Here is a 13341-nt window from a genome sequence, read left to right as displayed (position 1 = left end):
ATCTAGCCATCCTCGCATGTTGTCGCAATCTGTCTGGTGATTTCTGTATATTTTGACGAGGGCTTTCAAATCCATTTGATTGATGAAGCCATCCATTTTTAAGGTATGTGACCATTCAGGCGTGGCATATAGTAATTACATGGAAACGTCTTTGTCGCTAAATACTTTATTCATGACACGTTTCGAGTAATTAACATCAGATAACTGTGGCAAAATTTACACGAAAGACAAAACAGAAGATCTTATATATACACGCTTATTTAATCTCTATTTTGGGCAAATTTTTTGCCACAGTCAAATGATGATGATTACTCGATGAGCGTCATAAATAAAGTATTTAGCGATCAAGAAGTTTCCATGGAATTACTACGTGCCACCTGTGGAATGACACTTGCATTATGTACTCCGAGTATTTCGAGATGCCGTAAGTGTGGAACATGGGACCCAAAATTTCTGCTAACTTGCGTCACAATAGTATTAATTCACGATTAAAGTGGCAACATATAGTGCGAAACGGGCTATTAGCACGAAATGGGTGTGTAGTACCTACTACTGGCGTGATGGTTAAAATGGCTCTGAGCACTATGGGACTTAACATCTGAGGTCATCAGTTTAGGTTTTCCGTGATTTCCCTAAATCGCTCCAGGTAAATGCCGGGATGGTTCCTTTGAAAGAGCACGGCCGACTTCCTTCCCTGTCCTTCCCTAATACGATGAGACCGATGACCTCACTGTTTGGTCTCTTCCCCCAAACAGTCCAGTCCAGTCTGAGGTCATCAGTCCCCTAGTACATAGAACTACTTGAACCTAACTAACCTAAGGACATGACACACATCCATGCCCGAGGCAGGATTCGAAACTGCGACGTAGCGGTAGCGCGGTTCCAGACCGAAGCGCCTAGAACCGCTCGGCCACTCCGGCCGGCCTACTGGCGTGATGATCTAAGCAACGTTCGTTATTTTCGTGGGTATACAGGCTTACAATTCTTTAGGTGATGAAGCCGTTTTCGAGAAAGTACTAAAAGAATTCAACTGCAATACGAGTAAGCCGCTAACTCATTACATGATTCTGAGTGCAGAAGGTGACTTATTCGCAAAATTGCAGCCCGATGGGGCACAATAACATAATGAAACTTCTGTCTACCCATGTTTTAAAAATTTCTTTGAGGGTAATTACTTCTTACGATAAGGTTACCGACAGACATCAACTGACTTATGACAAACCGTCCTGTGTGCATCAGTGCAGTTGATTCAAATATGCCGCATACAACACGCTGTGGAGCGTACGATATGTATGGAATCCAGACTACTTCTATAGGAACACCATAAATAAATATTTTCTGTGTATTAGGTTGCGCAGTCCATTAAGACCCTCCTATTGACTTTGCTGATTTCTCTGGCTGTTTCCTGCATGTGCAGCAATCTTCGTCACATTGGGTGATAAAAGTCTACATGCTTTCCGAAATACGAGCGTTTTCTGTTATACCTAAAACCTTAGGCAATTTATTAAACACTTTTAACACTGGTCTACTCTTTTGTAATATTTGTAACCTTTAGCTTTCGTTCGAAGCAGATCTGTAAATATTTGTGTTTTTTTTGTATTTTATGTTGTTTGTTTAAAACTCGATAAATAAACGATGTGCCCGTATCGTTTACACGCCGTGGTTTCAAAAAAGCAAAATTATGCCATCACAATATAAATTTCATTTTATGAGCAGAATGGTCTTTAATCAGCGATCATCGGCCAGTGAAAATTACTACATAAGTGTTACTACGTAAGTTACGTGTGTAGTTCCTAGTTTTCAAATATACCTCTCTCTCTCTCTCTCTCACACACACACACACATACACACACACACACACACACACACACACACACACACACATGCGAGCGCGCCCTCTGTTTTTAACGGATGAAACAGTGCACAGTATCTCATACTTCCATTACTGTACTTTATCCAGTATTCTGTGCAGATCGCCTGCCAGTCCGCGGAGTATCGCGGATGTCTGTCGCTAATTTTAAATTTTCGTCCAGTTTTCGTCGCGGTTTTCAAAGACTAACCCTGTACGACTTCACTGCGGTCTACGTACGAGGCCAAACCATAGCCTCAGCAGAGGTTATTTCCGATTTCTGCTGACAGTCCAGCCACACGTGCCGCTATGCTTACAATAAGGAGCGAGGGTGAGGAATCACATGTTGACTGCAAGACGCGGCCAAAGCGTCGGAATCGCGCGTGGACGCTCTCTCTGGCTCTGCCATCCAACTAGGAATGATATACCTACTCTCATCTCTCCTAATTGCTACAGGACTTCGTTCCGCTGGAAAACGAATCTTCCATAACCACCCTGACTGGTTAGTGGTCCGTCTTTCTACCCTTAGCGCGCCCAGTTGTATACAGTAATGGGAGAATATAATTATCTGATAATAATTTTAAAATTCATTCTTTTGTCTCAGACGCAAACTTTGTATGTTTACATTCGTGACTATTCTGAAAATTACTTCTGACTCTCGGCACAATTCCGTACATAAACTAAAAAAGACCTGGTACGTTATTAGGTGTGTGTGTGTGTGTGTGTGTGTGTGTGTGTGTGTGTGTGTGTGTTAACTACTACCGGGTTAATGCTGAAATCGCAACTTATGTTATTTAAATAGCATTATAGCTTTTCGTAGGGCAGTTTGCGTGTCGTCAGTAATTGGAACGTCAGAGTAAATCAGTATTTCCTACTTACGCACAAACACTTAGTGTGCCGAAACATGCCATTCACCGTCTCCATTTCCCACTGACATAAAGTGCTACACATCAACAACTCAGCTTAATAACTGTGCTCTTTACTACTTGCCGCCTACATCGATTTGTATAACAGTCACATGTGCCGAAATAATGCCCTTATTTTACGTAATTCAGAGTTTCTACTAGTGTTTGATTTGACGCACATACACAGCTAATTAAATGACATACAGGTTTCTACTTATCTGATACGTGCCAATAAAGTAGCTGTGATACTTAACCATTAACATAACAAGCAATTAATATATCTGAATACTCTATGTATCAGTTACCTTTAACTTCATCAAACTGAAAGTCTTAGATTCGAAGAACAACTTGCGAAGTATGCACTGAACTTCCAACCTCTCACTCAATAAGTGCGTAGTGTAGAATCCACAACGCTAAATTCGTAATACTGGTCTCCTATTTGTTTAGTTTACTTTTGAAAAAATTCAGTATCTTCCTTCTGTTTTCTTTCTAATGTAACAATGTACCTACTATATAAAAGGTAAAATTAATTTTTCTCATGTTGCTTTCTTTTCAATAATGGATCTTCTGAAATAATTTAATTAATGTCGCATTCGGAATTCATTTTTTCGACCAAATTATGCTACTAAAATGGTGGGACTTCTGTTTATTAATAGGTGATCAAGACTGTTGTCGTATCCATTCTCCTCCGTCTCGTCCACTGCAACAAGGTCACTGATATTACTGAAAGCGAAAAAAATCCCTAATTCTTTTAGGATTATCTTGTCATTAGTCACAAACTCAGAACCATATTAAATTTAGCGGGCGACCGAGAGATATACTATATCGAAAAGCGCATTCCCTTTACTTCGCCCAGCATGCTTTGTTATTTTAAGTGTGCCTGCGCCATGTTGATGACAAAAGAATACTTGCGTGATACAGCGTAGTGTGTACCAATGGAAATGGAAAAATAGAGACAGTGAAACCCGGAACTTACATAGGAGGAGTCAGAAAGATAGGTACATGCTTTTAGGCTTGATAGCAGGCCTATTGGCAATTCTGAGCAAAAAAGCTTCAAATGAACCTATGCCCTTTCTTAACTGTACCCGAGATACAGCTGTGCGAATACACGCAAAGTGACATTAGGCTGCGTAGCGTTGTCTTTACTGGCCATTTCGTACGCCTGTACGTCCAGCGTCACAATGCCTCACTGAAACATATCCTGGGAGTTCGACTGGTTGCCATGAGGTCATTTCTTGGCCGCTGAGGTCACCAAATCCTGCTACATTAGATTACTGTCTGTCGCGTTGGCTTAAGAGCGGAGCCTGCAAGAGCAGAGTGGACACAAAGAAGAAACCTCTCGCTCGGATTGATCATGCTTGTACTCAAGTAAAGGAGCGTACTTATGAGCTCCGATCAGTAACACAGCAGCTGTCTACAAGAGGTGAAAAATGCACTGCAATTGGCAGCTGACTGTCTGAACATCTTTTGTGAGGAAATGTAAACAATTAAACAAAACATTAGGTCGCAGTTGCAATCACTTACATTTGTCCTGTTCCCCATTGTTTTCATTAGTTTCCTCGGAGACTTAAGTACAGGACATACGTTCATACGACTTCTTTGTTCAGAATCTTCAATACTACCGCCCCTCAAAGAGTGTACCTTTCCTCCTGACTCACCCTAATACAGCCTACAGTGAACAACAGCGAGGTGACTCGCTGGCTGGACAGACAGATCAGTATTGTCACAGGCTTTGGACTTCTCCCTTTACTAGCGAAATTTTCGTGATGAACATTTTCTCCATCACCAAGATTCGAGCTTACTTCTTCTGGATAGTGCGCCGACGCGCTAATAAGCGTTAGCGATCTCGGCTACGGAGGTTGCTTCAAGTGACAAACTCAGAAAAAAGGATCAATGCAGCAACTTCCACGCTGCTCCTTTAACCACTCTGCTGGTCATCACGTTTTGATGTTCCGACGGATATAACAAAAGAACTCTTTCAACCTAAATACATTCCCTTATCATAAGGAAATCGTGGTAAAGTCCCTCGAACTCGAATAAATCCAAATGACATAGTAGCAAGCTTAAAAAAATACTAAAGAATAAAAATCACCCCCTAAAAAATTAAAGCTAATAACATACTAATAAAAACAATTCTAGTATATTCCGCCAAAAAATCAAAGTAAAACCGCCTGCATCATACTCCTTATGAAACCCTGAAACTAATTCAGGCTCCCCTTCAGCAAAGTCAAAAGGAGTTCGGTTAGTTACAGCTAAACAAAAAGCAATACAAGCTGAGGCTAAAGGAAAAGATATAATAATAAATCAGTGATAAAGATGGTAACTCATAAAATCAAATATATTCAAACTACCAGTTAAAATAATTGAAGATACTAAAATCAAGGTTAGTCTAACGTCACATGAAATGGTCTGAGCAACAGAACCTAAATAACCTATCCAAGAATAATCTGAATTTGAAGATCAATTATCACAGTATAAATACCTAGTCTAGTACAACATAAGAAAAATAAAAACCCATACGAAAAGGAAAACATGTACGTCAAATAGGGAAAAATTACCCAAACAGCCAAAGAAATTATTACATTGAAAACGGGGGAAAAATAATAAGGCAAAAAATTAGATAGAATAGGAATGGGCTGCTCCCTACAAATTAACTTAATAGCATCACTAAACGGTTGAGGAATACCAAAAAATCCTACCTTATTTGGACCTTTACGAACTTGGATACAACCTAAAACCGCATGCTCCAATAACGTTAAAAAAAAAGCCACACTAACTAAAACACAAATAACAAAAAAAGAAGAAAATTCAAAGCAAATGTAAATAAATCATAAAATATCAATACTACTTGTAGAAAAAATCTACATAAATGAATTCAAAACTAAACACATTAATCTGTCAAAATAGTAATCAATTAACGACAATCAATAATTAAAAAAATTTTACCCGCATGGTCCTTCCGCACTAATTTGAGTAACCAGTTTTTGGACAGAAACTGACCTGGCTCGCGCTTGTCTGTACTCAGATCATGTAAGAATTTAAAGGCCGAACAGTCCTAATTACTAGCCTCCTCCACCCAAAATTTTTCTCAATCGAACATCGAAGCCGCAGTCTGGTTTGACGATATGAGCTTTCGGAAACCATTACGCTGTTATCTCTAAGGTAACTTAATCTATGATCATAAATTATGGATCAAAATAATAAACGTAAATCAATGATATAATAATCAACAATTTATTTATTCTTCATGTCACCCCAACAAAACACTATCATCAAATATAGAAAGGTCAACAAAAAGCTATATGAAATGTTAAGTTCTATAGGATCTTCCCGTCCTGGAGATAATTTCAAGCCTTTTGACTTAAAAGCTTAATTCAAAAATTTTTTTAAAAGACAGTTGATTTCTCGTCAATTCATTCATGCCAACCACTAATTAAGAGACTAATGATAATGCTACCTTTCCACGGTCAAAATATTGCGGCTCATTTTTTTTTCAAAAATCATATCTGGAGGCGCCGGGTATCGATCCCGGTACCTCTCACATGCTAAGCGAGCGCTCTACCATCTGAGCTACGCCCCCAGCTGATTGAGATTTTCTGGTAACACAAACTCTGTGTGCGTGGCCGAGGTTTCGCTGGCACGCATGGAGGCAGAGTGGCCGACTGGGTGGGGAGACAGGTGGGCGTGGTCGGGCTGGCGCCCAGGGCGCTGGCCTGGAAACGAGTGTACGATGTCGAAGCACAAACTCTTGTGTCTGGGGGCGTAGCTCAGATGGTAGAGCGCTCGCTTAGCATGTGAGAGGTACCGGGATCGATACCCGGCGCCTCCAGTAGCTGTTTTGTTGACTGTTACAACTTTGTGTGGTGGTGTGATGCTATACAGATTAAAAGTTTCCGTAACAAATAGATTGTTTCTTTGACAGTAGTTCTTCGGTCTTATAGGAAGGCGGATAGCGACGCATGTGTTTAGACGGAATAGCGCACCCGAAACCTCTAGGCTGAGCCACTTTCAAACGGTCGTGATTATTTTGTTACAAAATTACAGAAACATCTTCTCCCATGGCGCTAGAAGAAACAGTGAAATACAGGGGAGCATGAGCTTTAAACGGCTACAAGGCACAGGACCCGAGTAACATAGATGATCCACAGAAAATTTGCGAAAACTCGTTACCGTCCATGAAAGTGTCAAAAACATGCTGTTTGCATAGTTTAACGTTTGAAAAGATTTATTTCATCAATGAAATTCACAAGTTCAACATACAAATAAAATTTATAATAATGTATCTGTTACCCTAATTTATGTAATTTTGGCGTTTTTATTTCAGTGTAAATGATGGACTCTGGCTGCGCAACAAATTTTTCCCTCTGTTCAGAGGATACAAACGTAATTTATAACTCATAATTCCCTTTTAGCGTCGTCAGCGGTAAGGGAAAACAATCCCAGCTGCCTCGACAAATATACTGTTGGTAACGAAGTTGGTAAGACACTAATCTTCCAAAAAGGTGAGACCAATACTGACAGATGTTTTTGAATTTCTGAAAATCAGATAGGAGAGTTTCTAAACTGTGAACAAGTGCTCCTAGTAGACCGACGGAAAATATCACAACACCAAAAAATAATTAATGTACAGCAATGAAATTTCGGGAACACATTTTTCTACGTAATATAATTGAGTGATTCACATTGTAAGATCGCATTTTAATGTTGGTGCGAGATAAGCCATTGGAAATGTGAAATGCTGGCACATTAGTAACCGGTGTAACCGCCAGAATGTTGAATGCGAGCATGCAGATGTGTATGCATTGCATCGTACACGTGCCGGATGTCAGTTTGTGAGGCAGTGTTCCGTGCCCGTTGCTCTTGGCCGGTGATACAGCGACGGTTAATGCTATTTGTGGACGGTGGTTCAGTTGTAGTCCAATGGTGTCCCAAATATACTCGACTGGAGACAGATCTGGTAACCGAGAAGGCCAAGGCAACATGTCGACATTCTGCAGAGCATCTTGCGTTAAAACAGTGGGCGAGCGTTATCCAGTTGGAAAACAATACCTGGAGTGCTGTTTATGAACAGTATCACAAGAAGTCGAATTGCCAGGCTGACGCACACATTTCCAGTCAGGAAGTGTGGGGTAACCATGAGAGTGCTGCTGTCACACACGATCGTGCCTTCGACCACAACTCCAGTTGTAGTCCAGTGTGCCTACCACGCAGACAGGCCCTCTACTGGCCTCTCCGTCTAACCAACACTCGGCCATCACTGAAGTAGACCTAATTTTCATCAGAAAACATAACAGACCTCCACCCTGCCATCCAATGAGCTCGCATTGGACACCCACGTAGTCGCAAATGGCGGTGGTTTGTGGTCAGCGGAATGCACGTTACAAGGCGTCTGGCTCAGAGCTACTTTCAAGTAACCAAAATGTAACAGTCCGGTGTGCCACTGTGTGCCAACTGCTACACAAATTGCTGCTGCAGACGCAGTACGATGCGCCCGACTCATAAGCTAAACACAATGGTCTTTCCTCTCGGTAGTGCCACGTGGCCGTCTAGAGACCTGCCTTCTAGTGACCGTACATTCTGGTGACCTCCGCTGCCAGCAATCGTGTACAGCGGCTACATTCCTGCTAAGTCTTTCTGCAATGTCGTACGGGGTGTTCAAAAAGCCTCTCCGCAGTGCCGTATGATTGTTAGCCGCGCGTGCCGTATGCCGAAGTGAATATACCGAAATGAAACTCAGTGAAACACAAGTTCTTAATTTATTGAATATTCAGTTTTACTTACAAATTTTCGCATTAAATGTTGAAAGAATCTCTCTCCCCCCCCCCCCCCCCCCCCCCCCACCCCCCGTTGTTGAATACACAATTCAATTCGTCTAATCATGTTTCCAAACACAAGCTGTAACATTTCTTCTGTAGCAGAAGCAGTGTAACTAGATATTACAGTTTTCAATTCATCGATAGATTTTGGACAGTTGTTATAGAAAGTTGCTTTCGCTGCACCCCAGAAGAAAATTTCAGGTGGTGTTAGGTCATGCGATTGTGGAGGTCAAGGTCCCTGTGAAATTATGCGATCACCAAAAACATCAGCAAGCAGTCACATTGAAACGCGAGTTGTATGCGCGGTTGCACCATCTTGTTGAAAATAAGCGTTCACTATTTCACTTAACACAAGTTCTCCTATGAATAGGTACAGAATATCACTGCAGTATCGTTGTGCGTTTATTGTTTCGTTAAAAAATGTGGGACCCACAATCCGACGTCTAGAAATTGTAATCCAGACTCCTATTTTCACAGAATGAAGTGGTTCCTCATGAATACACAATGGATTTGCAGTACTCCAGATACGAGATATCTGCAAGTTCGTGTACCCGGATAAATAAAACCACGCCTCACCAATGAAATACGTTTCATTAAGAATATCCCTTCCATTCTGTTCAACGAAATTTTTGAACCATTGACAATAATGCAGTCTCTTGCCATGATCAGTATTTTCCAGTTTTTGGCTGGTTCAAATGGCTCTGAGGACTATGGGACTTGACATCTGAGGTTATCAGTCCCCTAGAACTTAGAACTACATAAACCTAACTAACCTAAGGACATCACACACATCCATGCCCGAGGCAGGATTCGAACCTGCGACCTTAGCTGTCACGCGCTTCCAGACTGAAGCGCCTAGAACCGCTCGGCCACAACGGGCCGGCTTTCAGTTCTTGCAGGACTGTCACTTTGTATGGGAAAAGTTCTAATTTTTTCCTTTCAGCTATGTGGGCCGTTCCGACAGTAACACCGATTTTCTGGGCCAGTTTTCTTACTGCCTTGTTCGGACTCATGGACATTTTATCGGAAATATCGAGCAGTTTATCCTCAGACAAAACGCTAGGACGACCACTTCTCGGTGCACCTGCCACTGAACCCGTACTACGAAATTTGTTAATCAAATCTCACACAGTATCGCGATGTGGGAGTGTTGTCTCCGGGAAAACTGAATTAAATGTTTGACGAACTGAAACTCTGTATTTACCGCCAGCTTTGAACACTTGTTCGTCTAAAAACACACGTTCTTCAATGGTTAGCATTTTAACAGTGACAAAAACGAAACAAACGAACAAAGGAACTAAACTTAAACGTTCACGTCAACACGCTCGACACACACCAACGATACTACTGACGCTGGCTGAGAAACGAAACAGTGGAATGTTGGGAGAGTCCAACTGAAGGAAAGTAACCCTGGCAGGCGAACAATCATACGGCACGCGCGGCAAATAATCATACGGCACTGCGGAGAGACTTTTTGAACATCCCGTAGAAGGAACATCCCTGCTTCTTGTTGCCCTATTACGACCCTGTTCAGACACAGTGAGGGGTTGATATTGGCGTCTTTGTTGCTTTAAAGGCATTCCTCACTAACATCAATTCTCTAAGGTACTAATGCTCACGATCGTTACAGCGTGAATTTAAAGCAAACCTGATTTACATCTTCATAGTAGAGCTACCAGCGCCATTCTTAGGCGACTGGCGCGAAATCTGACTAGATGTCATCTGTCAGATGTAGGAACACGCCTACCAACTTTCGTTTATGCTGCACAGCTCCTTGTTAGTGTTACAATTTTTCCCTATCATTGTCGTTTGACGTCTACCATATCTGAAATAGTATTTGCAAGTTCAACATACATTATTATAAATTTCATTTGTATCTATTATTTGTATATCATTTGATTGACAACTCCTTGATGTTTTCTATTCCTGGGTTGATGTTCCTGCAAAGTCACAAGCAGCCAAGGGCGCCCGTACCCGGGGGAAAGGGTTGGGTCCTCCGCCACAGAAGAAGGAAAAAATATTGTGTAGTCAAATCTTTTTCTTTTAAGGAAGTGATTTAAAAGTCGGTATTCCGATGCTTTTTAACAGGGTCAGAACTGGAACTTTTTAGGGCTGCTTACATGCCGATATTCGTCTTCAAAACATTAAAAATACACCATGCCTGCACCAGCGCTTCTTTATGGGGTCTGGCATGGAAGGACACATGTAGTGTTAGAATGGAACTGTAAACGTGTATGTGAGACGCACCCTCACAGCATCTCGAGAACAGCCGGCAAGGCCGGCCGTGGTGGCCGTGCGGTTCTAGGCGCTGCAGTCCGGAACCGCGTGACCGATACGGTCGCAGGTTCGAATCCTGCCTCGGGCATGGATGTGTGTGATGTCCTTCTATGGGACTGATAACCTAAGATGTTAAGTCCCATAGTGCTCAGAGCCAAACAGCCGGCAAATTGTTGACCGTGTAACACAGAGCAGCATTCAACAAACTGCGAACATATTAATGTTTAGAATAAAGCTGCAACACGTTAGACGACAGCGACGAAAGTGGAAGAAGCGGAAGGGGTTACGACGAACTGCTGAACAATTCCCGGGAAAATAAAATTGCATAAGTGTAGTCGACACTTCCAAATACGGATACTGTATACGTCAGATTACGTTAACTTCTTTTCCAGTGTAATTTATTCCGTCATAAAATGTCCCTGTTCAACGGAAGATAAAAAAAGAGTACTAAATTTAATGTTGTTAAATTTTGGAGGGTCCAGTATAAATTAGCCTTAACCATCCAAAGTGAGGTTATGCATTTTAATCATCAATTTTTTAAATGATTTGTAATTAATTTTTAGTTTAATATAAAAAGCCATTAGTTCCTCCGTCAAGTTAATTGACATTCCGAGTAAAGAGTAAAAACGTTGTGGACTATAACCGAATCCCGAACAAAATCCAATTAGTAGAGTATAAATATTTTACTGTTCGGTAAATTAATGTTGTAATTCATACGTGGTGGCAAAACGTATCCTATGACGTGCGCCACTCACGAAGAATATTTCTTTCCACAAAGATATATCTTCATAAAACTTCAAAAAACGGAATAAACACCTATTGCCCGTCAAATGGAAGTGGTATTTTTCACTAAGCCTGTTTTTATTTTGACCTGTCCTTCGGTACACAACTGCTTTTTTTTTAAGTCATTTTCGAGTGTATAGCTAGAACAAGGCTCTATACATACGAAAATGGCAGCGTATTCACGTGATGAGCTTATGTTTTTAGGCATAGACGATTGACCACTGAGACACAAGGACTGACGCCTAATCGTCCGCATAAACAGACGGCACGTAAATATACGAAAACACACATTAATTTTTCATTACACCATTGACTATCAGTCTGTGAAAATAGTCACAACGATAAAATACCTGCTCGTATGAGTAATGTAAGATCGAAATATCTCGTATAAGTATACATATGACAGAGAGATTCAATGAAAGAATCCTAAGGTAGCGTGACTCATTACGAAGCCGTTAGCTTACGGAATACTATTGCGACCTATTCCAGGCACTACAGATACTTTACCAAGGAGGTTGTAACCTCCCCGGAGAAATTTTATAATAATATTTTAAATGAGAATAGACATAGAGCTAAGTGTAACCTCCACGCAAATATTTGAAAAAGTCAAAAATTTAAATGTTAACGACAATACAACCTAGTGTAACCTCCCAGCAAAATAACATGATTTATTGACAATGGCAATTAAATAAAAATTAGCAATCTGACCCAGGTATAAGCTACCCACAAAAATGTAAGTCAATTCAATAAAAAATGAAATCTCAGTGACAATGAAAACGCAAATAGACCGAAATGTCGATCTTAGGCCCTGATTAAACTCAACTTCTTACCTCAGTAAAACTGCATCTGCTCTTATTTTTCGCCATAGCTTGGAGGAAATGCATCGCAAAATGTTTTTTTTTTAAGTTAAAGGGAACTTTTCTTTATGGAAATGTAAGGCAAATATTCCTTCAAAAAAGGATTCTTTGTTGAAAATGGTTGGTTTAAAAAACAAAATTATTATTGGGGCGATTCTTGAACAAATTAGTTACCGTTAATTTACATTACATTATCAAATGTGCGCAATGCTGCTTCATTACCTTATTTAAAAATATACCTCGTCCTGAATCTTGACCAGAGTGCCATGTCGACGCCCGCCGACTCCTCACACACAACTGCGACTATCTCTCGCGCGCTACTACCACAGACTATGTCATCTCGCATGCGCTACTACTCTCGAACTCTAACTCGCAACTGAACACTCGCGCGGTCAAGCGCAGACTAGGAACGACAAATAGCTCTCTGGTCAGAGACTCTGCAATGCCTCGCCATCGCCGCCACACAACATACGTGTTTCATAACCCTCCACTGGGGGGGCAAAAATTTGGCAGCGATGGTGAGTCATTTGGACTTGCCAAGCGCGGCAAAATTTTTTTTTTTAATTAATCAACTTTTACAATTTACAGAATATTCAGATGTAGTACATGAATTAAATGTGGTGCACATGCACCGAGTACAAAACATTTCAGACAAAGACAAAATATGAGTACAAAACATATTAGCAAATCAGAAAAATGTATATACAAATTATTTGATAGATAACAAAATGCACACGCACTGAAAAAATTCTTTAGCATTTTCAGAACAAATAAACAGAATGGCAAAAAATCATATTGACAAGTGACATGAGTGCACATGCAGTGCAGTTGAGAATATATCAGCAAATCAGAAA

At 40.8% G+C, this 13341-nt stretch overlaps 2 non-coding genes across 2 annotated transcripts; one reads left to right on the top strand and one right to left on the bottom strand.

The window, feature by feature from the left end:
• Nucleotides 1–6261: 6261 nt before the first annotated feature.
• Trnaa-agc lies at nt 6262–6334 on the bottom strand. The gene has a single exon. It is a non-coding gene; the product is annotated as a tRNA-Ala (tRNA).
• Nucleotides 6335–6510: 176 nt separating this feature from the next.
• Trnaa-agc lies at nt 6511–6583 on the top strand. The gene has a single exon. It is a non-coding gene; the product is annotated as a tRNA-Ala (tRNA).
• Nucleotides 6584–13341: the final 6758 nt, after the last annotated feature.

The sequence above is a fragment of the Schistocerca americana genome, chromosome 1, assembly GCF_021461395.2.
Source record: "Schistocerca americana isolate TAMUIC-IGC-003095 chromosome 1, iqSchAmer2.1, whole genome shotgun sequence".
In the NCBI taxonomy this organism is placed as follows: domain Eukaryota; kingdom Metazoa; phylum Arthropoda; class Insecta; order Orthoptera; family Acrididae; genus Schistocerca; species Schistocerca americana.
Note: the sequence above shows the minus strand (reverse complement) of the source record. Positions and strands in the feature narration are given on the sequence as shown.